General features: G+C 44.0%; 1 protein-coding gene across 1 annotated transcript in view; it reads left to right on the top strand.

The window, feature by feature from the left end:
* HS2ST1 (heparan sulfate 2-O-sulfotransferase 1) overlaps nucleotides 1-27,524 on the top strand; it is a 282,142-nt gene that overhangs the window by 209,440 nt on the left and 45,178 nt on the right. The gene's annotated exons all lie outside the window — the stretch shown is intronic.

Below are 27,524 nucleotides of genomic sequence, written 5' to 3'. Positions count from 1 at the left end.
ACCTGAGCCACATCTCAATCCAGCTATGTGCATGAGAGCAGCTGCTCTTCAAGGACTTTCACTCCTTATTGGCTGAGGCAGCAGCCATTGTAAATCATATCCAGTGAGTCAATGAAGAGAGGGAGGAGGCGGGCTGAGCAAAGTCTGCTTTGGTGTGCCCACAGTGAGCTGCTTACCCTGGGGTACTTGGCAGGAGGTAGGGGGCCGGGAGTGCTGTCCGGGGGACAAAAGTAGAGAAGGATCCAAGCTGCGCGGTGCAAAATCACTATTACTTTAATAAGTCGCTCCTGGTCCTTGTTGGAAAAAGAATATATGTGTGTATGTATATGTGTGTGTGTGTATATATATATATATATATATATATATATATATATATATATATATATTTATTACAGTTCAGGAATTTGCAGGCTTACGGTCCAGTGCATGATTAAACAATTATACCCAACGGGTGCTAATTATCAGTAGGATAATATGAAGGTTAAAATACAATCATTACTTCAAACTGAATCAGCTGTGTAGGTGGAATAAAACTGGTTGCGCAAAAACCTTTCTTTAATCACAAATTGAAGATTGTTCAATGTGAAAAAAAATCCTGGAAAAGCTATGCCAAGCAACAAGACACAGGGTGGAAAATGTGTTCCCAGATATACATAGATGTCCAAGCTCTTTTGCAGGAGCACAAAAACCAGGCAATGTTAAGGACTAAAAATGCAATGGCTGGTGAAGGAAACTTAGTTTAGCCAATGATAGGCATATGGTGACCACCCTTTACAGTCTCACATGCCCAGTGTTCCCCCTCTGTTTGAACTTGGCAGAAACAGTACAGTTCAGAGAAGTCTGGTCAGAAATAGTTCTCCTGGAAGACTTGCAGCTAAAAAGAAAAAAGGCCCAACCTCCAACTTTGAAACAAGGACAAGTGATTCACCTATGCACAAAAACACACAAACTGGTGGGCAGAAATATTTGTAACAGAAGGCAGTTTATTTTCTGAAGGCCTGCGGATTGGTAAAACCATGAGTTTCAGTAGACAACACTGAAGCATTGTGGAGGTTCCATGCAGGCTTGAGTCTACATTGCTGCTCAAGGAGTAAGGAATTTGTTCAGAATTGATGATCTCCTCTTGAAGATACCATCAGGGGAGGGGCATGTGATTCCCAATAATGCAGCAGGAGAAAGGCCCCAGGCTTAACATTCTAAACATCGAATCTGTCTAGGGTTACATTAAAAAGCAAGTGGGACGTCCGTTTAAGTCCACCAAAGAACTGTGGCTAGTTCTCATGGATATTTGTAACAACCTACCTGCTGCTTTCCTTTTTTTTTTTTTTTTTCCAATCCAAGACCGCAGCATGCCATTTTTTTCCTGCTCATGATTTTTTAATATAGCCACTCGTAGTTTCGTAGCACCCAAATTGGTACTGAAATTAAAAGTTGCTTGTGCTGGCCCCAGCTTATGAAGTTTATAAAGAGAGGGTGGTGTGTGACACACAGTATGAAGTTACTTTAATCTTGTTTTCTCTTTCGTTCATCGACGGACACAGCTCTCCATAAATCATAACTACTGGGTTATATTGCCTCCTCCAGGAGTAGGTCTAGGTAGTACAAAAAACACCTGCTGCCTATGTTGATTTAGCGGACCAGTTGTTCCATGCGCTGCAGTTTATTTATGATGCAACTTTGGATACAGCTCCTGTACTGTCCAAACTTTCTATTTCAGTGGTGCTGAATAGGTGCGTGCTGTGGCTCAAGAATTGGTCCCCAGACCAAGCCTCTAAGAAAGCTCTCAATGATCTGCCCTTTTAAAGGGATCACCTGTTTGGGGCTGCCCTGGATGACATCAATAAGGGATTGTATCACACGGGGCGGGGGGGGGGGGAGGAAATTTCCTTCCATAGTGTAGGAAAGGGAAGGAGCTTCGTCGCAGACAGGGGCCCTCCTTCTCAGCACATGGAAAATTATTTAGTGCTTCTGGGGCAGAGAATAAGGGAACTAGATCTTTTAAATCTTCCCCAGGAGGTTCCAAGCATCTTTGGTCTGGTAAGCCTAAAGCTAGCTTCTCTGGACCCGCAGACAGGACCCCATTCAGCATGAAGGTCTGCCCTCACCCATTATTGGGGTGGGGGGACATTTTAGCTGGTTTCCGGCCTCGTGGACCTCTTACATGGGTGTCAAGGGGATCCACGAAATGATTCTTTTGGGGGTACCCAGAAGGGGGACAAATCTTGTCCTTTTCAGGTTTTTTAGGTCCTGAGTCTCCTTGTGCGGATTTAATTCCGGCAAAGGTTCAGGTGATGTCTGAACTACTTAAGGTCCCCCTATCCCTGTCCAGGGAATTTACCTAGGTCTGATTCTTATTCTGACCAGGGTGGTCCTTCCTCTGGACAAACTTCAGGAACCACAGGCCGTGATTCACCGGTTGCTGTCAAACAGATATTTCTCTCTCCCATTTTGCATACAGATTCTGAGTCTGGTGGTATCCACCTTCAAGACAGTTGTGTTTGCACAGTCCTACATGCAGCTCCTTTAGCAGGTTTGGCTCCACAGGAGGATACCGAGGTTCATGGTGAGATCACGGGTTCCTCTGGCAGATGCTGCAGGAGTCCATGGGCCACGGTAAGGCCAGTATCGTCCTCGGCTCAGGCTTTTTCCGACAAAGATCTTCCAATCAGTCTGGTGGCCATAAACGTCCCTTGGGGGCTTCCTCTCAGAGAAAGGCTGATCTACCATCCTGCTTTACAGTTGCTGGTTTTTATGGCTTAGCTATTGAAAGCCAGGTACTGAGGGATAGAGGTCTTTCTGTATCAGTGATCCCTACTATAGTGAAGGTGAGGAAGTCGTCTTCCAGCAAGATATACCATCGTACATGGAAAGTGCACATTTCTTGGTGAAATGTGAACTTTCCATGTACGATGGTATATCTTGGTGAAATCGATTTTGGACCATCCGCTTGCTGCTCTAGGTCACTTGAAAAACAAATGGATAATTACGATTTTTTCTTTTTGTTAACTTACCTTGTTATTGAAGAAAATATACTTACCTTTCTTCCACTTCCGCCCTCTGCGGCCGCTTTGATTCCTGGGAGCTGAACGTCATCGCTCCCAGGAATCAATGCGCCTGCACCGGCCCCGCTCGTCAGTTCCGGTGCAGGCGCTTCATTCCCTGCTAAACAGCTTCTGGGCATGCACAGAAGCTGTGGAGGGATGACGCGCCCGCACCAGAAGTGACGAGCGGGGCCGGTGCAGGCGCATTCTGGGAGAAGAGGACACGGAAGAGGATGTAGAAGAGGATGCGCTGGCTTCAGCTGCCCACACCTGAGATGGCAGCGCTGGAGAAGAAATTTTCAAGGTAAGGATTTCTTCTAAAAGATAAGTGCGACCCGGGACAGTTCAGAGGCTATCCATTGTGGAATGTACTAGCCCTGACTGTCCCGGGGGTATTTTTATCTAAATTTCACCCCCGAGGCCGGAACTCTGCTTTAAGGGCCCTGATATTTAGCCTTGGTTTATTTTCCCCACCCCTCATTTTCCTTTTGGCACTTCTTTTGGACGTCCCAGTGGTTATGAGTTATAGAGCGCTGTGTCCATCGATGAACGAAAGAGAAAATGGGATTTTTGTACTTACCGTAAAATCCATTTCTCTGAGTTCATCGACGGACACAGCACCCACCCCTCTATGGAGTTCTAAAACTTCTAATACTGCTTGCTACTAAACTGATTACCTAGAGCAGAGAGGGGGGTTATACATCAAGCTGAGGATGGCCCATGGGCATAGCCCAGGTGTTTTTTGTTCTGCCAAGTGCGACTCCTGGAGGAGGCAATATAGCCCAGTAGGTATGATTCATGGAGTGCTGTGTCCGTCAAACTCAGAGAAAAGGATTTTATGGTAATACAAAAATCCAGTTTTTTTTTTCTTTCCCCATTTTAGACATACGGTTTCCCACTTAATCAAAAATGTGTTCTCGTCAGATTTGAGGTTGCGCAATATATTAAATTAGCCTTTTTTTGCTGAAATCTCATTGTTCATTTTAAATAGCTTATTTTGTGGTCTTAATTATCAGCATGCAGATTGCAATGCAATTACTTTTCCTACAGAGTTTGGCCTTGTAAAAAAAAAAATCAAGTTATGCAAAGTGAGTCATTTGTTTTAATTTTCATTTGTATGTGTCTTGCCTTTTCTTCTTTCTTTTTTTTTTTTGGGAATTTGCTGCAAGTATTTTTCTGTGGTACACATGCTGGGCTTTATACCTAATCATTTCAAATGACAAATAGGAAACTGAGCAGAGGTTTCTTAGAAAAACTAACTGTATTATATAGTTACAATGGAAGAAAATGACATTTTCCATGTTTCATGCTCTGTGGGTGCTGTCTGTTTTGTTGCAGATTTTAGTTCTGCCTAATCCAGCAGCAATTTAGAAGATAAAAGCAACCGGTCATATAGTGCTGGTGCATTGGAAAGCTATAGAATTGTCATTAAATTTCACAGCTGTTAAATAGATATTCCCATTTTGGATTAATACTGATGAGATGGTTTCCACCAATGATAATTAAATCCTTGCTTTTGTTAGTCTGAGCTTTTTTTAGTGCCCATACGTTGTGTAGGTCTACTGGTCATTTGTTCAGAAAATCTTGCTCTAGACCAGGAATTTTAATGGAGGGATGTGGTAACCTCATTTTACATGGGTAGAAGAAATAACTTAAGACATAGCTAACAAGTTATCTAAACCTAAAACCAGAAATATATTATAACATTCTTCAATCTTTTTAAGATTTAATTTTAAAATGTATCTAGAGTCCCATACGCCAAAAAACAAATTTAAATCACCACAAATTTGATGGAGGTTTAGGTATCCCATTAGTGTCACAGTATAATGAGGCAGCACACATTGACCTTTTGGCTCTCCTACCCATTTGAGTACTTCTAGATCAGGGATCCTCAAGCTTTGGCCCTCCAGCTGTTGCAGAACTACACATCCCATGAGGCATTGTAAAACTCTAGCATTCACAGACAGGACCAGGCATGATGGGAATTGAAGTTCCTGAACAACTGGAGGGCCATAGTTTGAAGACCCCTGTTCTAGATGCAATAGTATGTGATTACATTGCCATTTCCTCCATACTATGGCTACCTCCTAATATGAGACCTTCGTTTAAATAACCATGTTTAGCCCATTCTATCAATATTTGGGATTCTAAAAAAATATACTGCTAGTTTATTTTCTCTCACTTTCCCCTGTTCAATTAAGAGTCGGTTCACACTAATGCGACACGACTCCTTGCTACTTCGGGGGCGACTTGTGCATTACCATGCACCATGACTTCGGAGCGACTTGCAAGGACTTCACATAATGGAAGTCTATGCAAGTCGCTCTGAGGTCGCCCCGAAGTAGTACAGGTCCCTTTTTCTAAGTTGGAGCGACTTTTGTCGCTCCTATTAGAACGGGTCCTGTAGCGGTCAATGGACTGCGAGGGAGCGCGACTTGTCAGCCTGACAAGTCACGCTAGTGTGGACCGGCTCTTAGGAAAATGTCCCCTATTCCCGTCTGGTATTGAAACACTGATGAGATTCAGTTGGTGGCTACAGAAAGGATTTTGCAATGTCCACTCACTACTTGCCTTTCGATGGCCCCAAACCTTTCACATAGTTTCAGGAGACACATACAACCTCTAATACAGAGCTATACCGATAAGAACAATTTCCACTGAGCGGAATGGTTCAGGTCGGTACAGTTTGGAAGGGTTAGAATGGTCCGGCCTATTCAGGTGAGCGTTTCCACTGCAAGTCGGACCGCCAGGGGCCATGCAGGGTTCACACCAAACGTGGTGTTTGTTTTGTTACTTTCGTTTTGATGTGAGCATTAATGTGTTCCTTTCCACCAATCAGTGGAATGTATCGTGTGACGCCAGTAGCTCCGCCCTAACCGTACCATACCATTTCCTATGGCCCTACATCTGAAGGAGGACCAGAAATGGTGTGGTTTGGTTTGGTTGTATGGGCCACTTTCATAATGGAAACACTCAAAATGGCGTACCGTACCAAACTGACCCGAAACGAGGCACAATTGAGTCGTTTTGTTATCTCCCTTTTACAGAATACTGACAATCCTATGGGTCTGACCTGGGCCTCAGCTCTATGATCCTAACTTCATCAGATGCTCTAAATTGAATCCAAAATTCCAATATATGCTCCGATGTGAGGAGGAACTGAGAAAAACTTTCTCTTGAAGCCTGGGCGGACATATGGTTTTTACAGCAACATCCTCCTTTAATATCTTCGCTATAGAACATTCTTATGAATTACTCTTTATGGTATCCTAAACACTATAGAAATGCTAAATATGCACCTAATTATTGTCCATTATGCTTCTGAAAATGTGGTCAGGAGGGCACAATGCTTCATAGTTGTGGTGATCATGTACAAGGGTCCAGAGACTCTGGATCAAGGTATACACTTGCCGCAATGTCGCCGTCCCGCGAAAGATCGCCACCATTACTAGTTAAAAAAAAAAAAAGAGGAAAATTGCATAAATCTTTCCTGTAGTTAGTAGACGTGATAACTTTTGTGCAAACCAATCAAAATACACTTATTTAGATTTTTTTTTTTTTTTTATTGTTTATCAAAAATATGTAGCAGAAAGCGAATTGGCCTAAAATGTTAAAATTTGATTTTTAATTTTTTTTTTTGGGTAATGTTATATAGCAGAATGTGAAAAATATATATTTTTTCTTCAAAATTGTTGCTCTTTTTTTGTTTATAGCGCGAAAAATAAAAATGGCAGAGGTGATCAAATGCAACCAAAAGAAAGCTCTATTTGTGGGGGGAAAAAATACATAAATTTTATTTAGGTACAGCGCCGCACGACTGAAAGAGGTTGTGAACCCCAAAAAAATGTTTTTCTTTCTTTTTGCAACCTGCAAGAGAAACACATAATGAGCTAGTATGCATCGCATACTAGCTTATTATGAAATACTTACCTTAGAACGAGCCCCAGCCGTGCCGTCCGCTTACCTGTATGACGGGCGTCATGTCCAGTCGCCCGTCTTCCGGGATCGCGGCATCCGGCCATCTGATTGGCCGGAGCCGCGGTGACGTCACTCCCGCGCACGCGCCGGTGACGTCACTCCCGCGCACGCGCCAACGGTCACGGCACGGAGCTCTGAAGGAACGGCACGAGCGGCCGTTCCTTCAGAGCGCATGCGCCAGTGACGTCACTGGCTGCATGTAAGGTAAATAGCTCCTAAACGGTACATGTTTAGGAGATATTTACAGTAACTATAGGTAAGCCTTATCATAGGCTTACCTATAGGTACAAGTTAGAGGAGGGTTTACTTCCTCTTTAATATAACGCAGTTCCGAATTGCAAAAAATAGCCTGGTCATTAGGGGGCAAATCCTTCTGGTACAGAACTGGTGAAGTTAGCAATAGCGACTCTGCACATCTACCCTAACAGGGTTTTGTACAACACCCTCATCTTATGTAAATATCCTATGATAACGGTTTCTTACTCGCTCTGTAACACTTCAGGAGTACAAATAGCTGTTTAAAGATGTGGAGTCAAAGCTCGTTTGGCTGTACGTCTCCTATGGATCACAGGAGTGCAGTTTGTTCTGCACTTCTGTGACCCTTATTCAGCAGATTGAGGTCTGAAGTCGGCTCTCTGCTGACGTCATAGATGTCGGTCCAGGCACCGCGTCATCACAACCACGGAGTCAAGATCCGTCAGGTGCCTGGACAGACACCCGGCTCAGCCTATCAGTAAGCCGCTGAGAGCCTGAGCTGGCCGCTCCCCCGCCCCAGCGCTCCAATGAGCGAGGAGGGGGCAGAGCAGAGAGCTGTCACTGACAGTCATCAGCTCTCTGCTCGGGGAGCTGTCAGAACCGAGCGATCGGCGGTGTTTGATCGCTCGGTTTTCAGTGCAGAGGCGCCGGGGGACAGATGCAGCATCACACTGATGCTGCATTTACCTAGGTGAGTATAAATGGGGGGAAAAACCAAACCCCATACTTCTTTTAAGAAAACCACATACTAGTGCAAGGGTGTCAAACTCAATCTATTCGTGGGCCGCAACAGCATTATGGTTGCCCTCTAAGGGCCGGTTATATCTGTAGGATTAGATGTCCAGAGCACCCCATGCCCCCTTACAGAGATGTCACGAACCCCCCCCCCCCACCATCAGAAGTCAAGAGTCACCCACCCTTCCTTGCATCACAATGCACCCCCTTACCTTGTGCTGCTGCCAGGAAGGGGATGCGGATGGATCTGGGAAGAAATGCAGGATCTGGAGGAGAACCAGAGGAGGGCTGGGAGCAACTTCCAGAGTCTGCTGAATGCTGAGACCAGGGGGAGGCAGAGGCAAGGTGGTGTTGCGGCTACACAGAGAGGTGCAGGATCTGTAGGAGTTCTGCCCTCCTCGCTGAGAAAGGGTGGGAGGGTGGGCAAAGGCGAGCCTTTCTGCAGCTGCACAGAGAAGTGCAGGATCTGGCAAAGGAGTTCTGTCCTATGCCGACTACAGAGACAAAGTAGGGGCAGAGACAAGGGGGGTGCCGCAGCTTCAGGAGAGGTGCAAGAGCCACATTCGGCCCGCGGGCCTTGTGTTTGACACCTGTGTACTAGTGCTATAGGTTGGGTTCTTAAATGCAGTGAAGCAGTGCCCGAGCATTGTGTTCTAGTATAGCAAATAAATAAGTTATCAGATAGGTAATTTTACATTATGTCTTGCTTACTTACAGAACGGCAATTAAATTTATATAACGAACTTTCAAAATGCCACAATCGCTAGAGTGTTTCAGCAGGGGCTAATTAAGGTCTCCTATCAGACGGGAGGATGATGCAGGTCTCCAGTCTGCCTTATTTGACGCTCAGGCATAAATTATTTTTATGAGAGTTGAGAGCAGATTGTGTGTGTGTGTGTGTGTACGTCTTCAATTATTTTTTATGTTACAAGAAAGTTTGGCAGCAGGGGTGGAAGAGCAGTGTGTCTGCTGTCTAAATGGAAACTACGGCTTTTAGGTGTACTGCTTGCTGCTGGCTGTGCGTGAAATCCGGCAAAGAATGCATTGATCTGGCACAACACCGACTTGCTTCAAGGTGCGAGTTTAACTTTAACACCTAGTCTCCAGCTTGTGCTAAAACTGCAGGGGGAATTATATAGGTTAATGTCTTTCCAAGCCAACAGGCTCTGTCATTATACAAGAACATTTTATTTATGTCCATGGATGTTTTATTTAGCGCTTGTAGTTTAGGACATTAAGTTAAGCTGATAGCTAATAAAAGAGCATAACATTTAAAAACGGCTTTTTTCTTATAAAAGTAATATATAAGAAATATGATTTTAACTGGAAGCTAGAGGAGGCGATTTTCAGGGAGAATATATATTTTGTTCTTTTTTGTTTTATGATTCCCTTCCAGTTTAGCTTGCCTTTGCCATATTTTCATAAATGTATCTTGAGAAGTCTATGGATTTCCTGTTGGTATATATTTATAGTATCTAGTGGCCTACAGTGTAGTGGTGAATTTCTAGTTGTCTGACTTTCTGAGTTACAGAACTAAAACCTGCAGCATGAGTATCAGAATTCATGATCTCTATACCTTCCGTCGAGTGTAGACCTCGCTCACTTGAGCATTTTTCAGCTTGACTTTCAGAAATGCTCAACAAGCAAAATTCCATTCATTTTAATGGCCCCTGTTCACATTTGAGCTTTTTGTCGCCTGTAGCAAAACGCCTGTCGCTCAGAAAATTACATGAGCTACTTTTCAAGCAGATTTGAGCATTTTTGTTCCCATAGACAAAATCTATGGGGACAAAAATGCTCAGATCTGCTTGAAAAGTAGCTCACATAATTTTTTGCTACAGGCGACAAAAAGCTCACATGGGAACAGGGGCCATTAAAATCAATGGTATTTTGTCTGAGCATTTTTTTCCCTTAGACTTTAATGGAAAATGTCTTAACAGTGAAAAATGAGCATTTTCTCTTTCGTTCATTGACTGACACAGCTCCTGATCTGTGCTGGCGATGGGTATGGGCTGCGGGTGATTGGCTGTGAGGGGGGGCTGTACCTGGTGGGGGCTTCTGCCAGGGGCCCTCCTTCCTTCCTGCCTGTCCTGTTTTCTGAGGCCTAGGGATCCCTCCCGGGTCCCTGGGAGCCTCATGGTGCGCCGCAGGGCCGCCATTTTGCTGTAACCTGTGATGTGCTCAATGCACAGTGGCCATGTTTGTGTAGTCCGGCGGCCATTGCGCTGGTTTGCCATTGAACATAGCGAAGGCCATGACGGTTGAGCCCTGTGGGTGGCGATTTTGGTGGTGGGAGCCCCTCCTCATCCCCTGGTGCTGACTCCTGGATCTTTTCACTTCCTGATCGCCTGCAAGTAGAGTGCAGATTATCCTGGTGGCTGCAGGTGCCTGTTTCTGCTGGGTGGTGAGTCTGGTGGGGTCCTCTCCCTCTCTACTGTGGATTGATTAGGTGATCTGTTACAGGTGACTGAGTTGTGCTACCAGAGCAGTGGGGGTGTCCTCTAGCAGTGTTTTTATACACCTTTTTGGTGGGGTCCCCCTATTTACTCATGGAGTCTTTTGGAGCACATTTCCCCACCTGATCCCTTCTCAGGGGCTGAGGTGGAGGTGGTTTTTGGACGAAGGGCTAGGAAGAAGCACCCCCTGCCTTCCCCTGCCTCATCTGTCTCCTCAGATCCTGAATCTGATTCGGCTGGCGTGGGTCACTCTTCTGGGTTTATGACCCTGCACCCTGAGTTTTCAGATAGTGAGGATGATTCGTCCATGTCTGCAGCCGCGCAAGAAAAGGCGCTGATGGATGCACTGATTGTATTTGTGTGTGAGACCTTAAAATGGAGGACGTAGCTGCGGCGGAGGCGTCAGTTCCCTTTGGCACTCACAAGCCATCCGGAGTGGCAAAGGTGTTTCATTTCCCTGCCTATTTTGACAGAATTGTTGCTAAACTGTGGAAATGGCCAAAATGTCCCCTTGTGGTCCCTAAGCGATTTGCTATGCGGTACCCCTATGAGGAGTCCCTTCTTAAAAAGTGGACTGTTACACTGGTGGTGGACCCTCTAGTCTCCAGCTTGAACAAAGCAACCATGATTCTTACATAGTTACATAGTTACATAGTTACATAGTAGGCGAGGTTGAATAAAGACAATAGTCCATCCAGTTCAACCTGTGTAGGTGTGTGTGACTGTAATCATCTAACATAGCCCTCAATCTCCTGATCCTTGAGATGTAAGTCTAAGAGTCTTTTGAAAGTCACCATACTACCCGCAGAAACCACCTCTTGTGGTAGACAATTCCACAATCTTGTAGCCCTAACAGTAAAGAACCCCCCACGTTGCCTGAGGTTAAAACGCTTCTCCTCTAATCGCATTGTATGTCCTCGAGTCCTCATGCAATTCCTTCGAATGAACAGCTTTTCTTCTAAGCTGAGATCCCCATTAAGATATTTATAAATTGCTATCATGTCCCCTCTCAGACGTCTTTTCTCCAGGGAAAATAAATCGAGCGATTGCAGCCGCTCTTCATAGGTAAGGTCCTCCAACCCCCTAATCAGTTTAGTTGCCCTTCTCTGGACTTTCTCCAGCTCCAACACATCCCTCCTGAGGACTGGCGACCAGAACTGGACAGAATACTCCAGATGCGGTCGGACCAGAGTTTTATAAAGTGGAAGGATTATAGTCTTATCTCTGGAATACATCCCTTTCTTTATGCATGCTAATATTCTGTTGGCTTTGGAAGCTGCCGCTTGGCATTGCATGCTGTTGCCTAATCTATCATCAACTAAGACTCCCAAATCTTTCTCCATTTTTGATTCCCCCAAGGGTTCCCCTCCTAACGTGTATTGTGTTTTTATGTTTTTGGTCCCCAAGTGCAAAACCTTACACTTCTCCACATTAAACCTCATTTGCCATGTCGTTGCCCACTCCGTAATTTTGTCCAGGTCATTCTGTAGGATATCTGCTTCATGCTGTGCAGTTATTGCCCTGGCCAATTTTGTGTCATCTGCAAAAACTGATAACGAACTACTGATCCCTTCCTCAATGCTGTTTATGAATAAATTGAACAAGGTTGGTCCCAGGACTGAGCCCTGGGGCACCCCGCTTACTACCTCAGACCAGTCTGAGTATGCGCTGTTTATTACTACCCTTTGGACACGGCCTTTTAGCCAATTCCGTATCCAAGAGCAAACCCTGCTGTCGATACCTGCAGACCTTATTTTATAAATTAAGCGCTTGTGGGGAACTGTATCAAACGCCTTAGCGAAATCCAAGTACACCACATCCACTGGTCTCCCCCTATCTAGCTCACAGCTCACTTCCTCGTAGAATGCTAAGAGATTGGTTTGACAAGAACGCCCATTTGTAAACCCGTGCTGGTTACTACTGATGATGTTGTTGTCTTTAGCATACTCTACGATATAGTCCCTTATCATCCCCTCCAAAAGTTTACATATTATTGATGTCAGACTGACAGGCCTATAATTTCCCGGGATATGTCTCTGGCCCTTTTTGAATATCGGAATCACGTTAGCCTTCCTCCAATCCCCTGGTACATCTCCTGTCCTAATACTGTCAGCAAAGATCAGGAACAGTGGTCTAGATATAACCATACTGAGTTCCTTGAGCACTCTCGGATGTACGCCATCCGGGCCTGGTGATTTGTTTGTGTTAAGTTTATCCAGTCTTTCCCTGATTTCCCCCTCTGTTAGCCATAGTGGCAAGTCCTGTGTATTACTACTAACCATACAGTCATGGTCAGTGTACCCTTCCTTTTCCTGCGTAAAGACTGACGAGAAAAAAGAATTCAGCACGGTTGCTTTTTCAGTGTCCTCTGTAACCATCCTCCCATCATCGTTAATTATGTGTGCAATATGCTCTGCCCTAGTTTTTTTGCTGTTGATATATTTAAAGAATTTCTTTGGGTTTTTTTTACTATCCTCCGCTATTTGTCTCTCAAAGTTGATTTTAGCCATCTTGATTTCGTGTTTACACTTCTTATTTTCCTCCTTGTATTGCTGGAAGGCCGATACTGTGCCCTCTGATTTATATTTCTTGAAGGCCAATTTTTTTCCCCTAATAAGTTTTTTAACGCTACGGTTTAGCCAGCCAGGTTTGAAGAGTCCCTGGCCTGTAAGGACCCGGCCGACAGGAAGGCGGAGGCTGTGGCCCTCAATATGTATACCCTGGCTGGTTCAGCAACCAGACTGGTAGTTGCCATTACACTGGTGTAGCAAACTCTGACCGAGTGGGCTAAGCTTCTACGCCATGACCTGGAGGGGGAGCAGCTCCCCCCTGCCTTTGCTGAGCTGGCGAACCAGTTGATCCAGGGGCTGCAGTTTATCTGTGATGCCTCTTTGGATGCGGCTCCCCTAGTCGCTAGGCTCTGTTTCAGCAGTGGTCCTTCGGTGTATTTTTTGGCTCAAATGCTGGTCTGTGGACCAGACTTCTAAAAAGGCCTTAACTGATCTTCCTTTTCAAACATTTTATTTATGTTGAGGGCTTTAATGGATGTTGACAAAGAGAATTCATTTATGTTGAGGGCTTTAATGGATAAAGGACAAAGATGATACTTGGAGAGAAGTAAAGTAATTATGTGACATAGTACTAAAAGGCCACTCCAGCCCTTTAGTGTATAGTTGCTGATGCAAAAAGCAACCCCCCCCCCCCTCCTCTCCCAATCGCCAATAATCGAAAAAAATATTTGAACAATATTTTGAGCACCCTCGTTTGTCTAGAGGTTTTAAGGTGCAAATTTAAGACAAAGGCTAATTTACAAATTAGGATCAAGCTACGACAATACTTTAATACTAGATTCTTTGGAAAGGCACTAAACAGCTGTAAGCTTTTCTATGTTCCTGTAGTTCAGCTTTAATACCTACAATAGGGGTGTTGAATATAATTGCAGCATCGATGCTTCGCGATTCAGGCATTTGCGATTCTGCATAGATGCTGACAGTCGGCTAAATCGATTGCCGATGAACTCATCCAGCGCTCTGTGCAGTGCTCTGCCTCTCCTGGAGAAACACAGACGCAGAGCCTGCCTGGTGATTAAAGCCCCCTCCCCTTCCAGATGGACACTGAAGCAGAAAGTCAGCTGATGAGCCAACAGCCAGTAGAGGGAAGGAGGAGGAACTAGGGGAGGCCCCATGTCAGCAGAAGCATCACTGGAGGGCACCGGAAGGGAGAAGAGAAGCACAGACACACGGAGCATGTAGGAGGGGGAATCGACTGACACTGAAAGCAAGTGCCAGTGTCACTGGTCACATCTCTCTTCCACTATCCCTCTGCCTGATCGAATCCCTTCACCACCATCCATCTGCTTGATCTCATCCTATCCCTCCACCACTATCCCTCTGTCTGATCACATTCCTCTCACCACCATCCCTCTGCCTGATGTCTTCCCTCTCACCACCATTCCTCTGCCTGATCCCCCCTCTATTCCTCTGCCTGATCTCATCCCTCCACCACTATTCCTCTGTCTGATCACATCCCTCCACCACCATCCCTCTGCCTGATCCCATTCCTCCCACCACAATCTCTCTGCCTGATCTCATCCCTCCACCATCATCCCTCTGCCTGATCCCATTCTTCCCACCACTACTCCTCTGCCTGATCTCATTCCTCCCACCACCATCTCTCTGCCTGATCTCATCCCTCCACCACTATCCCTCTGCCTGATCTCATCCCTCCACCACTATGCCTCTGCCTGACCCCCCCCCCCCCCTATTCCTCTGCCTGATCTCATCCCTTCACCACCATCCCTCTGCTTTTTCCCATTCCTCCCACCACCATCCCACTGCTTGATCCTATTCCACCCACCACCATCCCTCTGCTTGATCTCATTCCTCCCACCACCATCTCTTTGCCTGATCTCATCCCTCCACCACCATCCCTCTGCCTGATCTCATCCATTCAACCACCATTCCTCTGCCTGATCCCATTACTCCCCACCACCACCACCCCCCTGTCACTGTCACTTATATTTTGTGCATTTAGGACAAACGCATTTTAGGTCTTTCTGCTCAGCAACCCAGAACTAGTTTGTGAGAGAGTCAGTCTTTTCCACAATTTCACAGCTCTTACGGCAAAGAAGCCTTTCTGTTTTAACTCTAGATGTAAAGAATGTCCCTTTTGTTCTCTGTAATATACTGAAAGTAAATAACTTGTAGCCCTCTTTTCGGGTGGTTATGAGATTTACCCTCCCCGAATATGTTATTGCGCTAAGAGCAAATGACAATTAAATAAAAATGGAGTTCTCACTGCTTGAATTTTTGGATAAAAACGCGGCCATTAATCGTGATGCAACGCGGAATCAAATCGTTGATAGGATAATCATCGAATCGTGAGACCAGTGAAGATACACACACCTAACCTACAAAATGTACAAATAAACACATTTACAATTAGTAACTGACCATTTTTGCCATTTATATTGGGGAAAAAATTGTTTCCCATTTATGTGAAACTTTTTTCCTAATTTTCTAAAATGTTAACCTAATACCTAAAGAGCAAGTCAAATCATGACCATGTATGTGTGCCACCTCAGGGTCTGATAAATTGTAACACAACGATGTAAGGAAGGTTTTATCAAACAGAAATCAGCCAAAGGAAATGTCTTATCCTAAGCTAACCAGACTCGAGCGCTCTATCCCCCTATGAAAAAGAATACAAGTTCCTCCTGGGTTTACAGCTGTGGGCTGTATAGTGCTGAAAAAAAATATTAAATCCTTGGGAATTTCCTGCATTTCTAATCAATACGACATTCATTTTTACTCATGCGTCGGGGAGAAAATAACCATTTCATTGTATCTCAGTGTTTTTTGTAGAATAGAATATAGTTTGATGAAGAAATCAAATCTGTTTTGAAAGTGTGCATCTTTAACCATTTGCCGACCAGCCGTCACAGTTATACTGTACGGCGGTTCACGGGAGCGATCCTGTGGGCATGCACCCCATGCCTACTCGCCAGCGGGGATCGCTTCCCGTGAAGAGAGAACAGCGGTCTGCTGTTATAAACACAGCAGGCTGTTGTTCTCTCTGCTATCAACAGGAATACAATAGGAATATCAATAGGAAAACAGGTCTCTGTGTTGATATTACAAGCCCATCCCCCCACAGTTAGAAAACACCCCCTAGGCTCACACCTAACCCTTTGATCGCCCATGGGTTAACCCCTTCCCTGCCAGTGTCATTCAATTAACAGTGCATATTTTTAGCACCGATTACTGCAGTCATGTCACTGGTCCTCCCAAGTGTCAAAAATGTCAGGCAGGGGTCCGATCTGTCTGCCGCAATGTCTGAGTCCCGCTAAAAACCGCTGATCGCCGCCATTACTAGTAAAAAAAAAAATGAATAAATAAAAATTGCATAAATCTTTCCCCTAGCTTGTAGATGCAATAACTTTTGTGCAAACCAATCAAAATACACTTATTGGGATTTATTTTTACCAAAAATATGTAGCAAAATACAAATTGGCCTAAAATGATAAACTTTTTTTTATTTTTTTTTTGGAATGTTATATAACAGATTGTAAAAATTTTTTTTTTTTTTTTCAAAAATTGTCTTTTTTTTTTTGTTTATGGCGCAAAAAAATAAAAATCACACGGTGATAAAATACCACCAAAAGAAAGCTCTATTTGTGGTTAAAAAAAGACATAAATTTTATTTGGGTACAGCGTTGCACGATCGCGCAATTGTCCGTTAAAGTAAGGTAGTGTCGCAAAAAGTGGCCTGGTCATTAAGGGGGAAAATCTTCCGGTCCTGAAGCATTTAAGTGGAACTTTAGTCAGAAAATGAAGTCCTGCTACATCCATTCTGGCTGGCCCCTATTGGAGGTATAGCTATGTAAAACATTAAAAATAAGTCTACATATGGTTTAAAATCCAGTAATACACTGTCTCACCCTGCTTTTCACATGCTCAGTTGCTCTCCATTTTCAGGCACTGCCGAGTTTGTAGAAACCAATCTCTCCTTTACAGCCAAGGAAGCTGCTTCTCTTTGATCTGCAACTGCCATAGTGCTGCACATGTGATCAGTTATGACACCAGCCATTTAATGGTTTGATTGTTTGGTTTAGAACATAAGCAAATGTGACAGTAATCCCAGCATTCAAGGAATGTAACTGTTGTTTGAAATCGGCGAGTTTAGTTCTGCTTTATGATTTACTTCTGTTACGGGTCTTTAGGCTTCAGCAAAATGGTAGCCGCGGGCTAGAAGGAAAGGGAACATTGCTGGAGGCAATTTAAATCCCACGCTAATTTTGATACCATAATTATTCATGTGGAATGTATGTTCCATGCTAAAGAACATTCTTTTTTTATCAAGTTATGGGTAAAGTTCTGCTTTAAATGGAGGGCTTGTTTGTGCCATAATGTGTTACCTCAATGTACAGTAAGGCACTGTATATGTGTGTTGCCAGTCTAATTCTATTGCACACCAACACACATCTATACTGTGCTGCAACACACCTGAAAATGCCTAGTGCACCCATTTATATTCTTTTTGCACCGCGATGTAGAAAAAAAAATCACCAGGACCTATTTTTTCATGTGTTGATAGTCCATCATCCTTTGATGTTTACAGCATCTCACGAAAGTGAGTACACCCCTCACATTTTTCTAAATATTTTATTACATCTTTTCATGTGACAGCACTGAAGAAATTACACTTTGCTACAATGTAAAGTAGTGAGTGTACAGCTTGTATAACAGTGTAAATTTGCTGTCTGTCCCCTCAAAATAACTCAACACACAGCCATTATTGTCTAAACCACTGGCAACACAAGTTCACCCCTAAGTGAAAATGTCCAAGTTGGGCCCAATTAGCCATTTTCCCTCCTCGGTGTCCTGTGACTCTTTGGTGTTACAAAGTCTCAGGTGTGAATGGGGAGCAGGTGTAATAAATTTGGTGTTATCGCTCCCACTCTGCCATACTGGTCACTGGAAGTTCAACATGGTACCTCAAGGCAAAGAACTCTCTGAAAAAAAGAATGGTTGCTCTACATAAAGATGGCCTAGGCTATAAATAGATTGCCAAGACCCTGAAACTGAGCTGCAGCACGGTGGCCAAGACCATACAGTGGTTTAACAGGACAGGTTCCACCCAGGACAGGTCTCAACATTGTCGACCAAAGAAGCTGAGTGCACGTGCTCAGTCATATCCAGAGGTTGTCTTTGGGAAATAGACGTATGAGTGCTGCCAGCATTGCTGCAGAGGTTAAAGGGGTGGGGGGTCAGCTTGTCAGTGCTTAGACCATACGCCACACACTGCATCAAATTGGTCTGCATGGCTGTCGTCCCAGAAGGAAGCCTGTTCTAAAGATGATGCACAAGAAAGCCTGCAAACAGTTTGCTGAAGACAAGCAGACTAAGGACATGGATTACTGGAACCATGTCCTGTGCTCTGATGTGACCAAGATGAACTTATTTGGTTCAGATGGTGTCAAGCATGTGTGGTGGCAACCAGGTGGGGGGAGTACAAAGGCAAGTGTGTCTTGCCTTCAGTCAAGCATGGTGGTGGGAGTGTCATGGTCTGGGGCTGCATAATTGCTGCCGACACCGGGGAGCTACAGTTCATTGAGGGAACCATGAATGTCAACATGTACTGTGACATACTGAAGCAGAGCATGAGCCCCTCCCCTCAGAGATTGGGCCACAGGGCTGTATTCCAACATAACAACCCCAAACGCACCTCCAAGACGACCACTGCCTTGCTAAAGAAGTTGAGGGTTAAGGTGATGGACTGTCCAAGCATGTCTCTAGACCTAAACCCTATTGAGCATCTGTGGGGCATCCTCAAATAGAAGGTTGAAGAATGCAAGGTCTCTAACCACCATTAGCTCAGTGATGTCATCATGGAGAAGGGGAAGAGGATTCCCGTGACAGCCTGTGAAGCTCTGGTGAACTCCATGCCCAAGTGGGTTAAGGCAGTGCTGGAAAATAATGGTGGCCGCACATAATATTGATACTTTGGGCCCAATTTGGACTTTTTCACTTACGGGTGTACTTACTTTTGTTGCCAGCAGTTTAGACATTATTGGCTGTGCATTGAGTTATTTTAAGGGGACAGCAAATTTACACTGTTATACAAGCTGTACACTCACTATTTTACATTGTAGTAAAGTGTCATTTCTTTAGTGTTGTCACATGAAAAGGTATAATAAAATATTTACAAAAATGTGAGGGGTGTACTCACTTTTGTGAGATACTGTAGGTCCGAGACATGCGCCCTGACCATCTACGTTTTAATGTCCTTTTACAGCATCAATTTCATTGGTGTCTTGATGATTGCAGGTCAAGCTGTTCAAGCTCTTTTTAAGAAGCACAAGGAAATGGGCAGTGTTGAAAACTGTAGACGCAGTAGTTGGCCAAGGAAACTTAGATTCTGAGTTTGGTGGTATGCACCTTCAAGACAGTTCTGTTTGCACAGTCCTACATGCAGCTTCTTTAGCAGGTTCGTCTCCACAGAAGAATACCGAGGTTTGTGGCGTGATCACAGGTTCCTCTGGCAGATGCCACACTCATCCAAGGGCCTCGGTAAGGCCAGCATCATCCTTGGCTCAGGCTTCTTTCACAGTCCCTGCGAGGAATCAAGAGCAAGGATCTTCCTATCATCCTGGTGGCAGTAAATGTCCCTTGGGGCCTTCCTCTCAGTGAAGACCAGTTGTCCCAATGGCTGATCTACCATTCCGGCTTTACAGTCGCTGGTTTTAAAGGCTTAGCTATTAAAAGCCAGCTACTGAGGGATGGAGGTTTGTCTGGATCAGTGATCCCTACTATGGTGAAGGCGAGGAAGTCGTCTTACAGCAAGTTTAACCATCGTACGTGGAAAGCGTACATTTCTTGATGTGAGTCGATTGGCGCTCATCCTCTGTCCTTTTCTGTGGCTAGGATCTTAACCTTTTTTCACTGACCGTGTCAGTGTAAGCAGAGACCGGCAGGAGGGAAGGTCGTTATATACACAGAGTTCCGCACTGGAGCCGGGTACAGTCATTGTCCGGAGGGATTACAACTCCCAACAATCTACATGGATACCATCATTCAACATTTGTGGCTTTTGAGCATATGAGGTTGTACTGCTTTGAAAGAAAGTTCCGTGGTGGACCTGGTGCTGAATTTTGGAGTGGACCCTGCCCTGGTGGTTGCTTCCATGCCCTATGCTTGGTGGACCTTCCGTAACAGGGGGTCTTAAGTTCTGGCAAGGGAATCACCTTCTCTGTGCACGTGGTGATCGTCAGGATTGTGTTTTCACTCATGGTGTTGGAATTTTTCTGCATTAATTTCTGCACTTCAGCATCTGGTTTCACGGACTTTATGGACTCTGTTTATTCATTGTCTTTTCGTTGTCATCTTTAAATGTGGCGCTGCACTTGTATATACATTGCTTTCTGGTTTGATAACACCTTTGTACTGGCAGCCTATACATATGTTTGTGTACTGAGCGCAGCTATCTCCCAATTTTTTAATATGCTGACTTTTGCCTATTTCATGGTTTTATATAAAGCGGTAGTGAACCGACGGCTTTTTTTTTTTTTAAACCTGCAAGGCATAGTTATAATGTGCTAGTGTGCATTGCATGCTAGCATATTATGTGAAACTTACCTCAAAACTAAGCCCTCCAGCGGTGCACGGTCACTGCTGACAGGGTTCTATCTTCACCCGGTCTTCCTTTCGGGTTGTCAGGCTTTGGTCCTTTGATTAGAGCCCCAATGACCTGATTCCCGCACAGAAGCGGTTTAATGTACAGGACTCTGAAGTAACAACATGGGTATGCCGATCCTTCAGAGCTCATGCGCTGGCGGATTCGCAAGGAAATATCTCCTAAATGGTGCACATCTAGGAGATATTTACTGTACCTAGAAGTAAGCTTTATTATAGGCTTACCTAAAAATCAACCAAGGGAGTTCACTCCCACTTTAAAGCTGAATTTTAATTAGGTATGGCAATTTTTAATGCAGTCACATTGGTCCAGTTGGGACAAACTACATGCATGCATTTGCCATACCCGTGGAGCTGGAAAATACTTGCTTCTACGGTGATCTCTGCTAGCTTCCAAGTCCCTTGCCAGGTGACTGCTATGCTGCGTTGTGAACACAGGAGATTTCTTCCTTGGAACATGTGTGTCAGTTAGGTAACACTTAGTATTTCTCATTGAATGTAGAGGGTTTTTTGATTGGAAAAGGTAGAGAGGAGGGGTGGTAACATCACAATCTCTTCTGCATCCAATCAGAGAACACTGCATTCATTGGGAAAAAGTGTTCTTGGAATGGCACCTGTGCCAAGGAAGTGACCTCTTGTGTTAACTAAGCAGTAGGCGATCTGCTTGGCATGGGATCAGCTAGCAGCATTCATTTTAATAACAGTACCTAATACTGTGATTTCCAGCTTCCACAGGGATCCCACAGGCATGGCATGGCACATACAGTCACATTGGTTCAAGATCGACCAATTTAACTATGTAAAACTTGCCATTACCTAAACTTCAGCTTTAAGTCCCAGCTAGCTAATTTTAACAACCATATCCCCCTGATGAAGACACGTGGTCCCTTGTGTCGTCACGCGTAGGGGAGGGGCAAGGACGGATGGAACTCTTCGCTACTCTCTGGTGAGTCTGTCGGCTGCCGGATCATAGATGGAGGCAGACGGGAACGGCGTCTCTCACTATACCACCACGATATCATTATTTTCCAGTTGGAGCAATTACATATGTGGCCTTCTGAAGGTGCATACATGCACCTGTACATGTGTGTAAGATTGATTTTTTTTTTTATAAATACAATTTTAATAAGGATTTCAGCACTATTGTGAGTTTTTCTTACATCTGCATATGGTGCTGAATTGAGGGATCCGATTTACCAGCCAAAGTGGTTTAGATTGGGAGGAGCCATACAGATCCAGATGGGCACATACTGAGTTTCCCTGCATATACGCTTTATCGTATATATTTTAAGGTGAGCACCCACTCACAAGGGGGTGCACGGTTGCCATTTAGCTGCGACACTGGTCACTCACCATTGGGAAGCACCAGCCACTTTAAGGTGGCCAGATCACTCGTACAGGATTGTTGTTTTATCACCAATATTCACGGGGACTATAATATATTGGACTTTTTTGTATTTTGCACATTGAGTCACTTTGCACTTTTGTATTTATTTGTATTTTATTGCATGTCCATTCATCACTTTATCCATCTACGTATATTATTTTCTCACTGTTTGGTAGTTATTTTTTATTATTTATTAATTTGCGCAGCACTATTTATTTAATTTATATTGATCACACTGTTATGAGAAGTGGAGTGTTTGCAGCAATTCATTAATTTATTGTAGGGAGGTTGCTCGCGGGATCTTTTTTGTTAAGCAGTAGGAGATCTGCTTGACATGGGATCAGAAAGCTAGCAGCATTCATTTTAATAACAGTACCTAATACTGTGATTTCCAGCTTTTGTGGCAGAGCCTTAAAGTGGTTGCAAACGGTTACATATACCCAGTGAAGTTACTGGCCTCAGGTAATACAGTCCAGAAACATAAAGCTTGTCTGAGCGTTCAGAAAAAAAGAGGCGGAGAGCTGAAGTCACACTCTGCTGAGCTCTGATCGATGATTGGAGGGAAGGGACACAGCCCCTTCACACAGCACAGGAACAGAGCGGAGTCTGCTGGATGTCCCTCCTCTGTCACCTTCTTTCTCTTGGTGTCAGTAAAACTTGTCAGAAGTGACTCCTGCAGATAGCAGAGGAACAAAGCTGTGGACAGAAATGACACTAAGGGTCCTTTCACATGGGCTTTCTGCCCGGCGAGCTCTGTTTTGCTCAGTGGGGATCGATCCGCTGATGACAAGTCCGTCTCCGCTCACTGTACTTAAACGAACCTGTCAGAGTCCTGCTGTCCTCTATGGGAGATTGGAAGAAAGCGGACCGCCTGTCCATTGTCATCCTCCAGACAGATGGAAAATAGGGTTTCCGTCCATCTTGATTTTACGGACCTGATCAGATCGCATAGCAGCAGGTGTTAGCGGACATGTCACCGCTGACACCCACTGCTCCATAGGGGTGCATGGAATGTCCGATCAGGTCCGCCTGAAAAACCGACAAGCAGACCTGATCGTAAAGCCCATGGGAAAGGGGCCTAAGTGCTCTTAAATGAGAAAAGTACACACTATGGAGGGACATGTTTTGTTCATATTTATTTATATATATATATATATATATATATATATATATATATATATATAAAATATACTGAGGTTGATTTTTTTTTACCTATAGTTAGGCCTATAATAGGGTTTACCTATAGGAACAGTAAATATCCCCTAAGCATGCACCATTAGGAGATATTTAGTTGTGGAGCTGCCAGTGACGTCACCAGCGTGTGTTTTCTGATGGAACAGTGTACCGTTCCTTCAGAGCTTTGTGCCATGCACTGCGGCTCCCGCGCTACTGCATGGGAGTGATGTCATCACGGCTTTTCCAATCAAAGGAACGGCGCAGCCTGCCAACCTGGAAAGAAGACTGCCCTGTTAGCGGTGACAGCGTGCCGCTGGTAGGCTTCATGTTAGGGAAAGCTTCACTTAATGTGCTAGTATGCAATGCATACTAGCACATTATAACTTTGCCTTGCAGGTTGTTTTTTTTTTTTTTTTTTTTTTAAACCTGCGGTTTGTTACCACTTTGAATGCAATCTCAAGTGTTCCTTTTCTGACGATCATATAGAGTGCCCTTGCACTGATGTTTTGTAGGGGACACACCTTAGAGGGAGCACTTATGGTGCTACATTTCTTATGCCTGAAAACATACAGGGGAATGGACAAAAGTAAGGAAGAAAAAAAAAACGTAAAAAGGTAAATCATGACAAATGGCAGCAAAGATGAGTCACGCCAAGTTGATTGATGACTGTATGTGTGTCAACTGTGGCGAGACTTTTAAAGTTTTAAGAGCAACATGATGCAACAAATGGAGTTCCATGAAGAGTAATGAGTTGCCTCCTGAATTTTAGGCGTCAGTGAACATTGCAGTATTTGGTGTGTTAAAGGGAACGCACTTTAAAATTACCGTATGTGATTACCTTGGACCAGCTGCTCTGGGAACTCAGATTTTCCATCAGCCACTCAAGAGTAATAATTGTAATGATGTCGGCTTCATTTATAGGTCTGTCCCCAACGTGAGATCCAACACCTTTTTGCATATCATTTTAGGATGTAAATAAATACATTAGAAGGTGCTCAAATCACATATGTCATTTTATTTTCCTATGATTGTGTTTTGCAAGGAAAGCAGATTTCCCACGCAGGAGCCAAGTCACTTTGTCACAGCCCACTGCCCTGAACTCAGCTGGTGTTCACAGGAGCAGTAATGGCTAACACGCTGCTACACTACCACCAGCTGAGTGCACTTGCTTACCTGTGACATGTTTCAGCATTGCCAGTGAAAAAATGGCAGCTGGAATTATTTCAGTATACAATGTAAAAATAGAGACATACAGTGCCTTGAAAAAGTATTTGTACATTCATATTTTGTCCTGTTACAACCAAAAACATAAATCTACTTTATTGGGATTTTATGTGATAGACCAACGCAAACTGGCACATAATTGTGAAGTGAAAGGAAAATAATAAATGGTTTTCAAACTTTTTTTTCAAATATCTGAAAAGTGTGGCATGCATTTGTATTCAGCCCCATTTACTCTGATACCCCGAACTAAAATCTAGTGGAACCAATTGCCTTCAGAAGTCACTTAATTAGTAAATAGAGTCCACCTGTGTGTAATTTAATCTAAGTAAAAATACAGCTGTTCTGTGAAGCCCTCAGAGGTTTGTTGGAGTGAACCTTAGTGAACAAACAGCATCATGAAGGCCAAGGAACACACCAGAGAGGTCAGGGTAAAGTTGTGGAGAAGTTTAAAGCAGGGTTAGGTTATAAAAAAAATATCCCAAGCTTTGAACATCTCACGGAGCACTGTTCAAGCCATCATCTGAAAATGGGAAAGAGTATGGCACAATTGCAACCCTACCAAGACATGGCCGTCCACCTAAACTGACAGGCTGGGCAAGGAGAGCATTAAAAAGAGAAGCAGCCAATGGTAACTGGAGGAGCTGCAGAGATCCACAGCTCAGGTGGGAGAATCTGTCCATGGGACAACCATTACTCGTGCACTTCACAAATCTGGCATTTATGAAAGAGTGGCAAGAAGAAAGCCCATTGTTGAAAGAAAGCCATAAGAAGTCCCATTTGCAGTGCAAGAAGCCATGTGGGGGACACAGCAAACGTGGCACTAGTTGCTCTGGTCAGATGAGACCAAAATGTATCTTTTTGGCCTAAAAGCAAAATGCTATGTGTGGCAGAAAACTAACACTGCACATCACCCTTTACACATCATCCCCACCATGAAACACATGGTGGTGGCAGCATCATAATGTGGGGATGCTTTTCTTCATCAGGAGCAGGCAAGTTGGTCAGAGTTGATGGGAAGATGGATTAAGCTAGATACAGGGCAATCTTAGAAGAAAACCTCTTAAGAGTCTGCAAAAGACTTGAGACTGGGGCAGAGGTTCACCTTCCAGTAGGACAACGACCCTAAACATACAGCCAAAGCTACAATGGAATGTGTTAGAATGGCCCAGTCAAAGTCCAGACCTAAATCCAATTGAGAATCTGTGGCAAGACTTGAACATTCCTGTTCAGACGCTCTCTATCCAATCTTACAGAGCTTGAGCTATTTTACAAAGAATGAGCAAACATTTCACTTTCTATATGTGCAAAGCTGGTAGAGACATCCCTAAAAAGACTTGCGGCTGTAATTGCAGTGAAAGGTGGTTCTACAAAGTATTGTCTCAGGAGGGCTGAATACAAATGCACGCCACACTTTTCAGATATTTTATTTGTAAAACATTTTGAAAACCATTTATAATTTTCCTTCCACTTCCCAATTATGTGCCACATTGTGTTGGCCTATCACATAAAATCCCAATTAAATACATTTACGTTTTATGTTGTAACATGACAACATGTGGAAAATTTCAATTCAAGGGTATGAATACTTTTTCAAGACACTGTATATGTGCCAAAAAGGAACTTAGTGTTACTGAACCCACAACAGTAAAATCTGCCTGTGTATGTCCAGACAAAGTCAGTGGTCCTCAGCCTCATAGGTCAGTCAGAGAAGAATGAAAACTCCTCCTACAAGCTTTAATCAATGCTTGGCCAGACACTGATAGAAGTCATAAGACTACTTTATACTAGGGACCGACCGATTATCGGAGGGCTGATATTCACTTTTACCGATATATCGGTATTGGCCCCGGAACTGGCCGATATTACTGTATGTAATAATAATGTATGTAAAATCCTAGCATCCACTTTTTTTGTGTTTTTATATAATGTCCAGTGTGTGTTTTTGTAATCAAATAGTGTGAAATGCCTTCATTACATCGCCGCTAGGCCCTTCCGTGACCCCCAGCTGTCAGTGGGGGAGGAGAGAAGGACAGCAGAGCGGGAGATGTAACAAAGGTATTTCACACTATTCTAATCTAATACCCAGCGCTTCTGTGTACACTGCAGAGGGGAGGGGCTGAGATCCTCCTCTGACAGCTATGAGAGGAGAAAACAGCAGAGCAGGAGATTAGCTGAGCCTGGAGCGGCTATGTTACGGAAGGTATTTCACACTATTCTAGTCTAATAACCCCGGAACTTCTGTGTACACTGCAGAGGGGAGGGGCTGAGATCCTCCTCTGACAGCTATGAGAGGAGAAAACAGCAGAGCGGGAGATTAGCTGAGCTTGGAGCGGCTATGTTACGGAAGGTATTTCACACTATTCTAGTCTAATAGCCCCGGATCTTCTGTGTACACTGCAGAGGGGAGGGGCTGAGATCTTCCTCTGACAGCTATAAGAGGAGAAAACAGCAGAGATTAGCTGAGCTTGGAGCGGCTATGTAACGGAAGGTATTTCACACTATTCTAATCGAATACCCGGCGCTTGAGAGGAGAAAAGAGCAGAGTGGGAGATTAGCAATGAGAGTCTAGAGCAGCGATGTAATGAAGGTATTTCCCACTATTCTATTACAAAAACACACACTGGACATTATATAAAACACTAATAAAGTGGATTCTAGGATTTTAATGACACAAAACTAGGTTAACACGGGATTCCTGGCAGGCAGGGAGGGAAGGGAAGACCGCACATTACAGCTAAAAAACCTACCCCACATGTTCAGTACCAGATTTGTGTCAAAAATTGTCTTTATTTTTCAAAACTTTAAATGTACAAAATATCGGCCGATACCGATATGTAGTGACCAAAATATCGGTATCGGCCCTGAAAAAACCATATCGGTCTATCCCTACTTTATACTGCTGATGAGAAAAAGTATTTACTAAATTATTTGCGTTTCTGTGTAATGTGGGAGACCAGATACGGTATAGTGAATTCAGGGTCCTGGGTTTATTAACACTTTAATATATTGAATAGACTCTTAAGGGTGTCTTCAAAAGCAGGTAGAGCCGAGATTATGCAGCAGCATATGTAGTAAATGA

Source organism: Pelophylax lessonae (genome assembly GCF_965119305.1).
Source record: "Pelophylax lessonae genome assembly, chromosome: 8".
Classification (NCBI taxonomy): Eukaryota; Metazoa; Chordata; class Amphibia; order Anura; family Ranidae; genus Pelophylax; species Pelophylax lessonae.
Note: the sequence above shows the minus strand (reverse complement) of the source record. Positions and strands in the feature narration are given on the sequence as shown.